This window comes from Tamandua tetradactyla, chromosome 4 (genome assembly GCF_023851605.1).
Source record: "Tamandua tetradactyla isolate mTamTet1 chromosome 4, mTamTet1.pri, whole genome shotgun sequence".
Classification (NCBI taxonomy): Eukaryota; Metazoa; Chordata; class Mammalia; order Pilosa; family Myrmecophagidae; genus Tamandua; species Tamandua tetradactyla.
The window spans coordinates 178831129-178843990 of NC_135330.1; the positions used below are offsets into that span (position 1 = coordinate 178831129).

At 36.8% G+C, this 12862-nt stretch overlaps 1 long non-coding RNA gene across 1 annotated transcript in view; it reads right to left on the reverse strand.

Annotated features, from left to right (window-relative positions):
* Nucleotides 1-1749: 1749 nt before the first annotated feature.
* Nucleotides 1750-12862, reverse strand: part of LOC143679552 (uncharacterized) — a 65306-nt gene continuing 54193 nt past the window's right edge. The window contains exon 4 of the long non-coding RNA XR_013173831.1: nt 1750-1813. This is a non-coding gene — a long non-coding RNA (uncharacterized LOC143679552). The remainder of the gene's footprint in view (nt 1814-12862) is intronic.

Genomic DNA, 12862 nt, shown 5'->3' on the forward strand with positions numbered 1-12862 from the left:
CTCATGTGACATCTATAAGTTGTTGTCATATGATGGGTAGCTGGAACTGCTCAGTTAAAAGCCATAAACTTTGATGCCCTCGGTATCCAGTCTTTCAGTGAAGCCACCACTTGGCTGCTTCTCAAGTTTCAGTACTGTGGCTCCAGACTCAAGCAAGGACGTCTGCTTCAACATTCCCAGATAGCATGTTAGGAGTGTGGGCAGGGACATGATAGACAGTTACCTTTCATCACTGGGAGCATTCCAGATATCTTCCCACAGCTCCTGTACCCATAAGGGGCAACCTATGACTGTCTATTGTTTTTGTTTCCAGGTTTCCATCCAGGTCATGAGACCTTTGCAAGCAACTTAGCTGTCAGTAAAGAGAGTTATCATTCCTTCTAGTTCATGCACTATTACCATCCATATGGCTCTTAATTCAGCCCATTGACTGCTTTGGTGTCAGTACTGGGTTGTATCACCGCAGCTGTCCATGTGGGAGGCTGCTCACTTATGGATTTATCAGTATACCAAACAAAATTTGGAATTGTTTCTGTGCCTTCTATGGGTGTCATGATTAGGGTCTGGTGTCAACTAGGCCAAGTGATGATGCTCAGTTGTCTGGTCAGTCAAGCACTGGCCTGATATCTGTTGAAAGGATATTTTGTGGCTAGTTGATAAACTGGGAGCCTGGTCTATTAAATCATCAGTCAGTTTATTGCATCTGTGGTTGATTACATCTGCAATCAACTAAGGCATGTCTCCCACCAATTAGGCAATCCAGTTAGCTGAAGACTTTTAAGGAAAGAGAGAGATGTTTCACCGCTTCTTCAGTCAGCAAGCTTCTCCTTTGGAGTTTGCCCAGACCCTTCATCAGAGCTGACAGTCTCACAGCCTGCACTACAGATTTTGGACTCTTCCATTCCCATGGTTGCATGAAACACCTTTAAAAATTTCATATTTACAGATATCTCCTGTTGGTTCTGTTTCTCTAGGGAACCCTGACTAATACAATAGGTATTTCAACAGCTATTTCATGTACAGCAATTTTAGCTGTTGAATTTTCTACTTATGACACTAGTCTGAAAATTGAGTGCATCTCTGTACTGAGAGGGCTGGTATTGAAAACACTGCATTGTGACAAGCAACCTTTCCAATTTGTTAAGGTACTAATTGTGCACTGCCAGAGTGTGGCTAATTATCCATGTCCACAATCCGTCTCTGAATAGAGAGTGTGGTCCTTAAGGTGACAGGATATGTCTGCATCAGAACTTTCACTTGCATTAGAGCATTATATGCATACATAGTCACTTTTCTAAGGCTCTGTGTCTTAATACTGCCTCTTTCCATAATTGTGACTAGAACCCTAGGGGTACTCATTTAGACTGTTGCCTCTGCCATAAACCCTGCCCAAGGCCAATGACAGTGCTAGCTACATCCAATCACAGGTAAATCAGGATCTACCCTCCTCAGTGCTTGTGCCTGTGCTATTGTCCATTTTGATTTTTCAAAAGCAGCCTACAGGGGGTCATCCCATTCCCAAGTATGACTTTTTCCGGTTAGCATATACAATGGTTTTAATATTTGAGCCAAATTGGCAATGAAAAGTCTCCAATATCCTACTCATCTTAGAAAGGCTGTTAATTGCTTTGGTATATGTGGCATAGGAAAACATTGTACTTTATCAGTTACTGCAGGGGGAATAATTTTTGTCTTACCTGCTCATACAACACCTTAGAATGTTACAGAGCAGCCAGCGTCTTACAGCTTATCACGATTGTCCATCCCATGCTCTTTAGATGGGCTACTAACATTTCTGACACCTCTTGTAGTCCTGAAAGAGAATTTCTGGTTAACATAATATCATCAATATCATTAAATAAAGTCATAGATTTGGGTTTCCCCCAATTGGCCAAGTTTTTGCTACTAAGCTATGACAAATGGGTGGGCTATGTAAATAGCCTTGTGAAAGTCCTTTGTCATCCTTCCCAGGTGAAAATGAAAGCAGGTTGACTGGGCTTATCTAAAGGAATACTAAAGAGAGCATTAGCCAAGTCTAAAACAAAGTGATAATGACATATTTGAATGCTAATCTCTTGTAGTGAAGAGCCAATGTTTGGAACTGTGGTATACAAAGGTGGTGTTACTTTATTTAATTTGTGGTAACCACTGCCAGGCACCAAGATCTGTCAGGTTTCTGTACCGGCCACACAGGCTATTAAATTATCTATGAGTTAATATTCATATTCCCTCTTTTTCTAGTTCTTTAATGGTTGCAGAAATCTCTTGATATCCCCCTGGGAACTTATGTCATTTGGTGGCTACAACTCTTTGAGATTGTGGTACTTTTACAGAGAACCAATTCTCTTGTCACTTTAAGACCACTTCCACTACTCTACTTCGGAGGTGGAATTCTCTGTAGGAGTTTGTAATGTGGAATTTAAGAGAAGGTCAGTTCCTAATATATATTTAGGTATGAGAAATATATACAGTGTATTCCCAGGGAGGACAATCTCCCAATTGCAAGATCAGACTGTGCCATTTGACTCTGATTGTCTTTCTCCCATAGTTGTCTATGGCCAGCATGGGTCTATTAACTCGTTTGTCTTAGGCAATTTTCTCCGTAATTTAACTAAGAGCATTTGGTTGTTTATCTATGACTTTTTAATTGATTATCCACATGATGTAAGCATTCAGTTAAGGCATTTCCATGTCTACTCGTGCAAGCCATATGCCCTCTCTAATTTTCATTTTTCCTCTAGATGGTGAGTTGTTGTTTTTGCTACTTTTCTGCCTCTGTGTCCATAAATAAAGTTCCTAAAAGGGGACAGGCTATGGCTGCCACTATTTGGCATTCTCTTTTTCTTTTGCTAAGATTTAGTTGCCCTGTCATCGGTTGCAAAACAGTTAAAAAACTTGCCAGAGTTTTCACGGCATCCCATAGCCTTGTGATGTTCCCCATTCATCCATGAGGGTAGCCACTCTTTCCCACATGGATAATGTGGGCCAACTTGGGATTTCCCCCATGGATTCTCCCCTCAGTGGACCCACTCCCACTGCTGCCAGTGATGTTTTGGTCTCCTGGCTGGCTCACCAATTGTTTGGACCCAGACACAGTTCTCACAGAGCACAGGGAGGGCCCACAGTGAGACAAAAAAAAAAACAGGCACAGAAGTAGATGTGAATTTATTGGGACTTATGAACAGGGTGGCTTTCCAGGCTTTTAGCACTCTGCAAAGGGAGCCAAAATGCATGAGGCAATATATGATACCAGAACAGAGACATTACATATAGTATGAGGACATCAGGTGTCTAGTAAAATTGTTAAAGGAGCCTAAGACCTGATATTTTACTAAGGTTAGTGTTTATGACTATGATATAATCAATGCTATTTTTCCATCTCTAATTACCTTCTTCCCCTTCCAGGGAAATTTACTTTCTTGACCTTTGTCCTTGGCTAAAGCAGGTCTGTTATGGACTTTTAGAAGGGGGCCCAGCTCTTAGGACACCACAACACTCTGTCTCTCCTTTCTCATGTGATTATTCCTACATGACCTAAAGACCACCAAATAAAAACACCGAGGAGTTTTCCAGTAAGGCAGTGTTTTTCAGCCTTGTCAGCACATTAAAATCTCCTGAGATTATTAAAAAACAACAACAACAACAAAAAAAAAAACTCCTAATACCCAGAATATACCTCATACCATTCACATTAGAATATCAAGGTGGAACACAGGCATCAGTATTTGTATATGTTCTCAGGTTATCATAAGGATTAGCTGAGATTGAGACGCACTGTTATAAGGAGATTCTTAGTGATGTTACCCCCATACCTACCAACTTGCATTTCCTCCAGCCTTCTCTGTGTATCCTCTCTGACCAACTTAATCATAATGGCAATCTTTCCACATGTAACACCCCCCTTTATTTTTCTCCATAGTGTTTATCAATATCTGATATATGGGGTTTTTGCCTATTTATTGAATTATCTCCTCTCTCTATACTAGAATATAAATTCAAGAGAACAGAAAGTATTGAAATGATCATAGTGGGTAGACAAATCTTATCTATTTTCCTAGAATGTGAGATAGCTAGAGATATGGATCTATGTCAATTCCTGAGCAGAGCCTAATCTTTAAGCTAGATAGTCTAAGACTTGGAATGAATAATATTGGAAGATTGATGGCAAGGAGGAATGTGGAATAATCTGAAGCTGGAACTCTTAGAATTAAGTTTCATATGGATATTTACCAAAAGACATCACTATGGAGGATATTTTGCTTTATAAATGGTGTCTGCTATATGAATGTCAGCCAACCTCATTTCTCAGCTGCCCCAAGGTCTTGTGTAAATGAATCCTGAATGAAGTGGCCATGGCAATAGTGATGGAGATTAAATGTGGGCTTGATAAATGGAATTCCTCTCACCAAGTCTATCTCATTTCTGAAAATTCTAAATGCCAAATCTTCCAGATGAGACCTACACAGAGCACCCATTATGACAGCAAAACTCATAGGAAACCATCACCTATCTATGGTAGGTAAATTATAAAGGACTTCTTTTATCATGAAGGAGGAAACGATTTATATTTACTGGAATTGACATTATTCTGGTTTTGAATTTGTCATCCCTTCCTGTGAAGCTCCTCCCCAAAATACCATCCATGAAATTACAGAATGCCTTACCTTAGGCATGCAGAGATTATACTTATGACTGAAAACTCACTTTAAAGGCAGTGGGCTGTGAGATTCACTGTATTTCATCATCCAGAACCAGCTTGGCATTATAGAAGGGTGAACTATCCTACCGAAGACCCAGTTTTAGCACCAGCTGGCATTCAGCAGCATGTGAGATTATGTTGTTCTATAAAGTGCTGTTTATTTCCTGAAACAAAGACTAATATGATTCTCCCATACACAGAACACTTGAGTGACGGAATCAAGGATAGGAAATAGGAATGGCAGTTCACATTTACACCTAATAATAAACTCACAAAATTCTTGTGACTTTGAAATTGGACTCTGAATTTAGTAGTTTTAAATACAAGGAAGAAATTTTTTCATTGACTTATGAGACACATGACTATGTTGGGTTCCTCTTACCACTAGACCAATAGTGAGTTTTGCGAACGTGGAACAAATGGTCTTTATCATCAAGAGAAAATACAATGAGGGAAAGAATACATGTGGCTGAAATCAAAGAGAACCTATAGCTTATATCTTAATAAAGCCATGGTCTATGGTATAAATTTAAAAATAAGATAATACTAACGGTTCCCATGCACGATTACTAAGGTTCTAGGGTCTTTCAAAACTGAAGGGTTAGGGTGCTGCACTAGGTAAGAATCCTGGTACTTATGGGATTGACTGAGAGCAAAAGGAACACAGATTAAATGGTAAAAAAGGGAAGTTATAAATACTAGTTCAGAAGTACCAGTTTAGTTAAAAAATGAGGATAGAATTTGTTATCCATATTTCTTTCTTACTTTGCTATATCTACATCTGTAAGTAAGAATATAGGTAGATGACATAGATGTGAGAAAGAGCGAGAGAAAGAGAGACTGGCTAGCTAGATGAGATTAATATAGATAAGCTAGAGGATGGATAGATGTTTCAATGTATAGATAGGTATAGAAACATACATATAGAAACTGGCAATTTTCCTTATTTTTCCTATCTTCTTTCCCTTACTGTTTTATACAGAGTATAATGGCAGCAGTAAACTTTAAAGTAAACTTTAAAACTGAGTCCAGAGGTTATAGAATATCAAATCATGCTGTGATCAAATCAGAAGGATGAAAATCATCCAAAGATGGGCATAATGTTCACGAAAGTTTGGGTTTACTCTTCTTGAAGAGAGAAAGAGAGAGAGAGGAAGAGAGAGAGAGAGAGAGAACTGGTGATATTAATTTAGACTTAATCATATTGCTGTTTCAAAGTTTAAAATGGAAAAGAGCACACAATTTCTTACCTATCAGATTTTCAAAAATTAAAAAGCTTAACAGCACATACTGTTGGTAAACAAAATTCTACAAGCACTATGCAGAGATATTTTAGTCACATCTCACAAAATTATGTTTTTGCCACAGCAATTCCACTTCTAAGAATTTACTCTGAGGTGTATCTCCTCAAATATGAAACAACATATTGTACACCAACATATTGGAAACAACTAAATCCTGTCAATAATAAATTGGTTGAATAAACTATGATATTATCACACTGTAATATAATGTGCTTAGTTTTTAAATTGAGAAATATCTCTAAAGACTGGTATGTTTAATGAAAAAAATGAAACTTCGAAGGGATGTATGTAGTCTGCTATATTCTTTCAGAATCAAAGGAAAATAAGAATAACATAAATCTGAAATTAATAAAACATCATAGGAGATTGGTAGAAAGAGTGTGAAAGGATAGGACTAAAAGTAAGAATTTCAAATATACTTTTTATATACTTTTGATTTTGGATGTATCTAAATGCCTCTTATGTTAAAAAATAAAACTTAATCAAAATAATAAAAGGTAAACCCTAAAATAAGTAGAAACAGAAGAAATTGAACCAAAATGTGTATCAGATCACTAATCTAATCACCTACAATAAAGGGATTAACTCAACTAACTTTTGAACTAGGATTTTAACTGAATATCTTTGTTGGAATATAGTCTAAAGACAAAAATAAGGCCAAAGAAATCTCATACTTTACTTTTTAAGTTTGTTAATAGTATGGTATTGTTAAATAGTTCTGAAGCTATTTTGTATGCCTTGCATGATTGATCAAATGAATAAACATATTAAGGTTGAGAATCTGGATTCCCACCACGGGAAAAAGAAGTAACAAATATAGAATGAAAAATGGTGAGGATGAATACTATGGTTTCAATTTTGATTTGGAGGTTTCAGAACAAAGCATGGAAAAGAAATCCAGCTCTATCCACTGAAGGCACCTAGAATGAGAAAACACTATCAGCAATGAGTCTACCCAGCACATAGAACTGGGCTTCTACAAGAAAGATTCCAACTCGGGGCAGGGAGAATACGAGATAAGGCTGAAATACGTTGTTGGATCAAAAGCAAGGAATTGCTCATTCATCAGGAAATGAGAGTTGGCTTGAAAGGGTTCCCAGTGACTGAAGTCAGGGCACTGTGTCATAATTTTAAGAGGAACACTGCAAGAACTGATACAGACAGTTAACACTTCAAACAGGATTTTTTGTTTTTAACTGAAAAAGAAAATAAATCAAATTAAATAACAAAAAGAAAGAAATAAACATGAAAAACTAGTGAGCATGATAAATTAAGAATACCAGAATGTTTCCAAAACACATAAATAGTACAATACATGTGAAAAGATGGCAAAACTCAAACTGTATTTCGAAAGAAGAAAGTAAAGAAGGAAAGGGAAAAAAATCAGATAGTTGGAATTTGGTATCAAAATACCTTGCTTTCCCCATGGATTAAGTGTTTTGAGCATGGAAAATTCATTCAACCGTCATGATCCTCAGTATGCTCAATGCTAACCAAAATGCTCAACTATGCAGAGTTGAAGTGAGTTATTAAATGAGTGGGTACATGTGAAAGTAGTTTGTAAACTGTGCAAACGTTAGTTATCATTGCATCATAATAGGATGATTGACATTTTTCAAACAATGAGATGAAATAGCCAAAAGATTTTAAAAGTATAAAAGTGATGGTAACCCCCTCAAAAAAAGAATGAAAAAACAAAAATTAAAATTTTTAAAATTTTTGAAAAGTAATGGTAAACCCAAAGAAAGAAAAGAAATGTCTCTAATCAAAGAGAAGGATGAAACTAATTCAATGCAATATACCAGAAATGGAACGGCTTTTAAAATGGGAATTTAATAAGTTGCTAGTTTACAGTTCTAAGGCCATGAAAATGTCCTAATTAAAGCAAGTTTATAGAAATGTCCAATCAAAGGCATCCAGGAAAAGATACCTTGATTCAAGTAGGCCAATGAAGTTCACAGGTTCTCTCTCAAGTGGAAAGGCACATGGTGAACACAGCGTCATCTGCTGGCTTTCTCTCCTGGCTTCCTGTTTCATGAAGCTTCCTGAGAAGTGTTTTCCTTCTTAATCTCCAAAACTTGCTGGCTGGTGGACTCTCTGCTTTGTGGTACTGTGGCATTCTCTACTCTCTCCGAATCTCCCTCATTCTCTAAAGTGTTTCCTCTTTTATAGGACTCCAGTGAACTAATCAAGACCCACCTGAATGGGTGGAGATGTGACCTAATTACAGATTCAAACATACAGCGCTGAATAGGGAAGAAATGGCTGCCTTTACAAAATGGGAGTAAGATTAAAACATGACTTTTCTAGGGCACATACATCCTTCCAAACCAGCACATATAGATAGATATAGATAGATAGATAGATAGATAGATAGATAGATAGATAGATAGATAGACAGACAGACAGATAGATAATTTTACTTAAAAAAAAGACAGAAAAGTGACTTCAAGTTTTAAGTGTGGCAGAAACATGAACCTTTAAAATATGACTGACACTTACCCACAAGATATAGCAGTTTTTAAAATGATAAAAATAAAAAGATTTGAAATTTGAAATAAAATCCTTCTCCTAATGATTTGACCATGTTAGGCTTTGTTTAGGGCAAATCCGAGGAAAAAGACCAAGAAATCCAAGGAATTCAGAGTGTCAGAGTTTATCAAAGTCATAACAGTATCTTTTTTAAAAATCAAAGAATGGCTTAAAACAATGAATTAATAGGAAAAAAACATCGAACCTGATTAAGTTAGAAATATAGGAGAAAGTTTAAACTCTAAAATGTAAGTTTCTTTTAAGATGGGGCCATACTTGTAAAGGTGCCAAACAGATGCATTGAAATCTAAAACTGCAACAAGAACTGCAAAATGAAAATTAAAAGAATTCATATGAGTCTCCATAAAATCCAGTAGAATGATGAAATTTAAGCAATTGAAAGGGCCTCGGCTGCTGTGCATTTTACATCTTAAATATATATACCATCACTAAAACAAAAATTGAACTAGATATATAGTATGACTTCTTTCAAATTAATTCATTTTGTTTTTGTTTTTTTCTATAATAATATTTTATTTCCTGATTATTCTGAGGAAGTAAAAAGCCCAATGTGCATGAGTTCCTAAGTAACAAATTCCAAATGCATTATCTTAGCTTCTCAGTGCAATAAATTGATCAGTAGTTTTGACCATTTAATAAATTGCACACTTACAGTAGCTCTAGGGTTTACAAAAACAAACAAAGAACTCAAAGCTCCAGGACTAGAGTACATAAGAATCTAGACTGCTGAGTGGGAAAACAATAGCAATAACAATTATCGCACTAAAATCTAAGCCACTATGAGAACAAGTTGTTTGGTGATGAGATTGAATTAATGATTAAGCATCAGGGAAGAGGATGGATGCCTTTTCATTCTGCCATATGCCACTTAAAATTTGTTAGAAACAGAGAGAGAGTAAGACTGATGAGATAGCTTAATGTAAACAGCCTTGTAAAACGTCTATAAAATTTCTTAAATTTTGCCTACTAGATGCCAAAAGAATAAACAACAGAATAAACGCATTAATAACTAATGAAGGAGCAAAATTATTTTATGCCATCTCAGATTTTAAAAAGAAAGAACTGTCAATGTCACCTTGGGAGATTTTCAATCATTGCTTCATTGAACCTGCCCCAGGATAGCAGTGTCTCTCTTAATACCAGACTCAGTCCTGATGCTGTCTTTCTGACCAGATGGAAATCTGAGGCTGACCTTGGACAGGACAGGCATTTTAACCCAATGATTCAGTGTAGAGACATACAGATTTGTTCCCTTCAGTGAAACAAACAGAAAGGAGGGGAACCGGCTCCCAAAATCTTCCTCTCTATGTGTGTTGGAAGGATGCTCAAAAGGTGCGCGCATTATCTGTAATCATTTATCAGGCACTACCAGAGACCCACGGGACTGCTGCCAACAGGTCATTTCTCCTATATCATTCACTACTTGTCCACAAGCACTGGTGAAAAGCACAAAGGGCAGAAAGTCCTCAAAAGGAGAAACTAACACACAGCACAGCCAACTCACATAGTTTCCAAGTCACAAACTCCACAGCCTAACATTCCATTCTCGTCGATGAGGAAACAATATAATGTACCGTCTTGTCACCATAGCTATTAATAACTTGGATGGCTTCCAGAACCACATGGGTGCAGCGGAATATGCTGTTCTTAGTAATCACATCAACGTTGAGATGTTTTCTTTCTGAGACCATACCTCCGTGTCTCTTGCCTGCCATGTGTGAAGCTTCTAATTTTCCAGTCACACATAAACCCTGATTAGCTGGTGATAAGGCTTTAAGTAGGGCTGACTTTTTTTTTTAAGGGACTTAAAAAACCACAAAGAACTCCAAGTTCCAAAGCACTCTATTAGCACTTTCCAGTCCTATTTTAGCTAGCCAATGGGAAATGGGTAAAATGGAGTGGGTTGGGACATTTTTTTATCAAAGTATAGTTGTACTTTTAAGTAGGAGTTTAGTATTTAAATCCCTTAATGGCAAGCACGATTAGGAGAAGTTTGGCTTCGCTGTGTACAGCAAACCTTCATTAAGGACAAACAAGTAAATGGAATTGAAAAATAAAGAAGAAGAAGAAGAAGAAGAGAAAGGGGAAAATAAAAAAAAATCTCTTCTGGAGTACCCTGGGGTCCTTACACAGAATAATCTTGGGGTAAAAAAGAAAAGATCCATAACAAGCACCATTTGTTCCTGTCCCTTTCCTCCCTATCTTTTTCAATCCTTTTGACCATCTGTATGTTCTGTCTTGAGTCCCAGCTTTTCGAGAAACAGACACCACACCAGCTTGTTTTTTGTTCAGCATGTACCACTGCAGCCTTTATTAAGTGTTAAGGAAGGATAAGATCTATTATTGCTCTGTGGCTCACTGAATTTGTTTTTGTTCCTGTTGTTTTTGATGTGTGTGTGCGGGGAACTAAGTAAGATGCAGTGCAATGTGCCTGCATAGTCCTCTGGTCCTTAAATGACAGAAGACCAGCAGCATTAAAAGAAGGAACAGCATGAGAACAACAGTTCATTATGCACTCTTTGGATGTCTCTTTTCTACAACATTCTACCCCTGCTCATTCTGGTTTCTGCTTCTCTAAAGGGAATAAGCACATAGCAGACATCATATAAAACAACATCAGAAAAGTAAAAAAAAAAAAAAACCAAGTGGAAACAGAAAATCTGTTACAGTTGCAGAAAGATTACAGCAAATTGAGAAAGGAGTAAATGTTAGCAGTAAATGGGATCTCATTTTATTTTGGAGAGTCCAACTCTGTGTTAAAGCGAAATTTGCAAAGCCTTTGAGAATAGGCAACCCTTCCCTAACCCAGGTGATACTCTGAGGATAAGGATTAAGCTGCAAGTAGGCAAAGCAGAGGGCAGCACACTCTTAATGTCTTTACATGACTTTGTGAAGATTCTGAGGGAAAGCTGTTTCTTATGGAATACAATGCTCATATTTAAGAAATACTTTCATTAGCCTAATCTAAATTAAGCTACAGGTTTTTTCTTCTTTCTCTGCTTTCTCTTTCACCTACTTCTTCTCCTTTTTCTTTACCTACTATACAAATCAAGGAGTTAAGTGGTCAACATATGCTACAAAATATTAATTCAAAATGAAGATTCTGTTTTCAAGAACTGGAAAAGTCACTTGGAATTAATGTTATCCATCTCCCCACCATCCTTTTTATACAACAAGGATACTATATCATACATGGCTCTGGTATTTTATGTTCTCTTTTGCAATAAATTCCTTATCTTTAGCTCTTAGAACATAAGCCCTTAGAAGGCCATATTAGGTTCTCCTTAGCTGTCTTCTATACCTCTAATTCTCTCTTCCTTGCCCAATACACATATCACCTCTCCAGAAAACATTTTCCATCACTGCGCCCAAGTCACCCACTTCCAGATCATGTGAGGTGCCCATTTTTGTACTTTCAAAATAGGCATCCATTGTGGAACTTAGCATGTCAGTTCATAATCTACTTATTTGTTTTACAGTGTTTTGGGATTTTGTGTGTCTGAAATATAACACAATTTGGATAGAGAAGGAAATTTAGAGAATGAATACAAAATTACTAATGGAAAATCATGTATAGGATAGGGGCTTCTACTTCTGTCCAAGATGGTGCAACAGGGACTAGATTTACCATCTTGCCTGAAATAACCAAATAATAGACAATATATGAAACAATATTTTTCAAAGACAGATATCAGGCAATAAAGGACAGTGATCTCTGAGAGATGGGAAACAAATCATGTAAACCCTGAAGATTTCCCTAGATTCCTTCTCTTGAGAGTGTTTATAAGACAGGAAGAGAAGTTAAGACACATTCCGGTGGACTCTGAGTTGAGGAGATGGATGTGGGAGACAAAAGTGATTACTGTTCCCTGGACAGTGTAAGAGAGAGGAGAGGTCTGCAAAGACCTGCAAAGAGAGAGTACTCTGGATATCTGCAGGTGAAAATATGATCCAAATGAGAAAAAAAAAGTCATTCAACTGAAACTGACCCAGAAATGACACAGATGTAAGAATTAGCAGACAAAGACAGTAGTATGGCTATTATAATTTTTAAAGTAGAGATATGGGAGATATAAAAAGATCCAAATCTAAATTAAAGATGAAAACTATAATTGGTGACATGAAAAATGCACTAGATGGGATTATGACAGATTAGACATTTAGAAGAAAAAGTTAGCGAATTTTAAGACATAGAAATAGAAACTATCAAAGTGAAACACAGAAAGAAAAGAAAATTTCAAAAATAAAGAGTATCTATGAGCTATGGGGCAACTTCAAGCAGTCTAAAATACATGTAACTTGACTG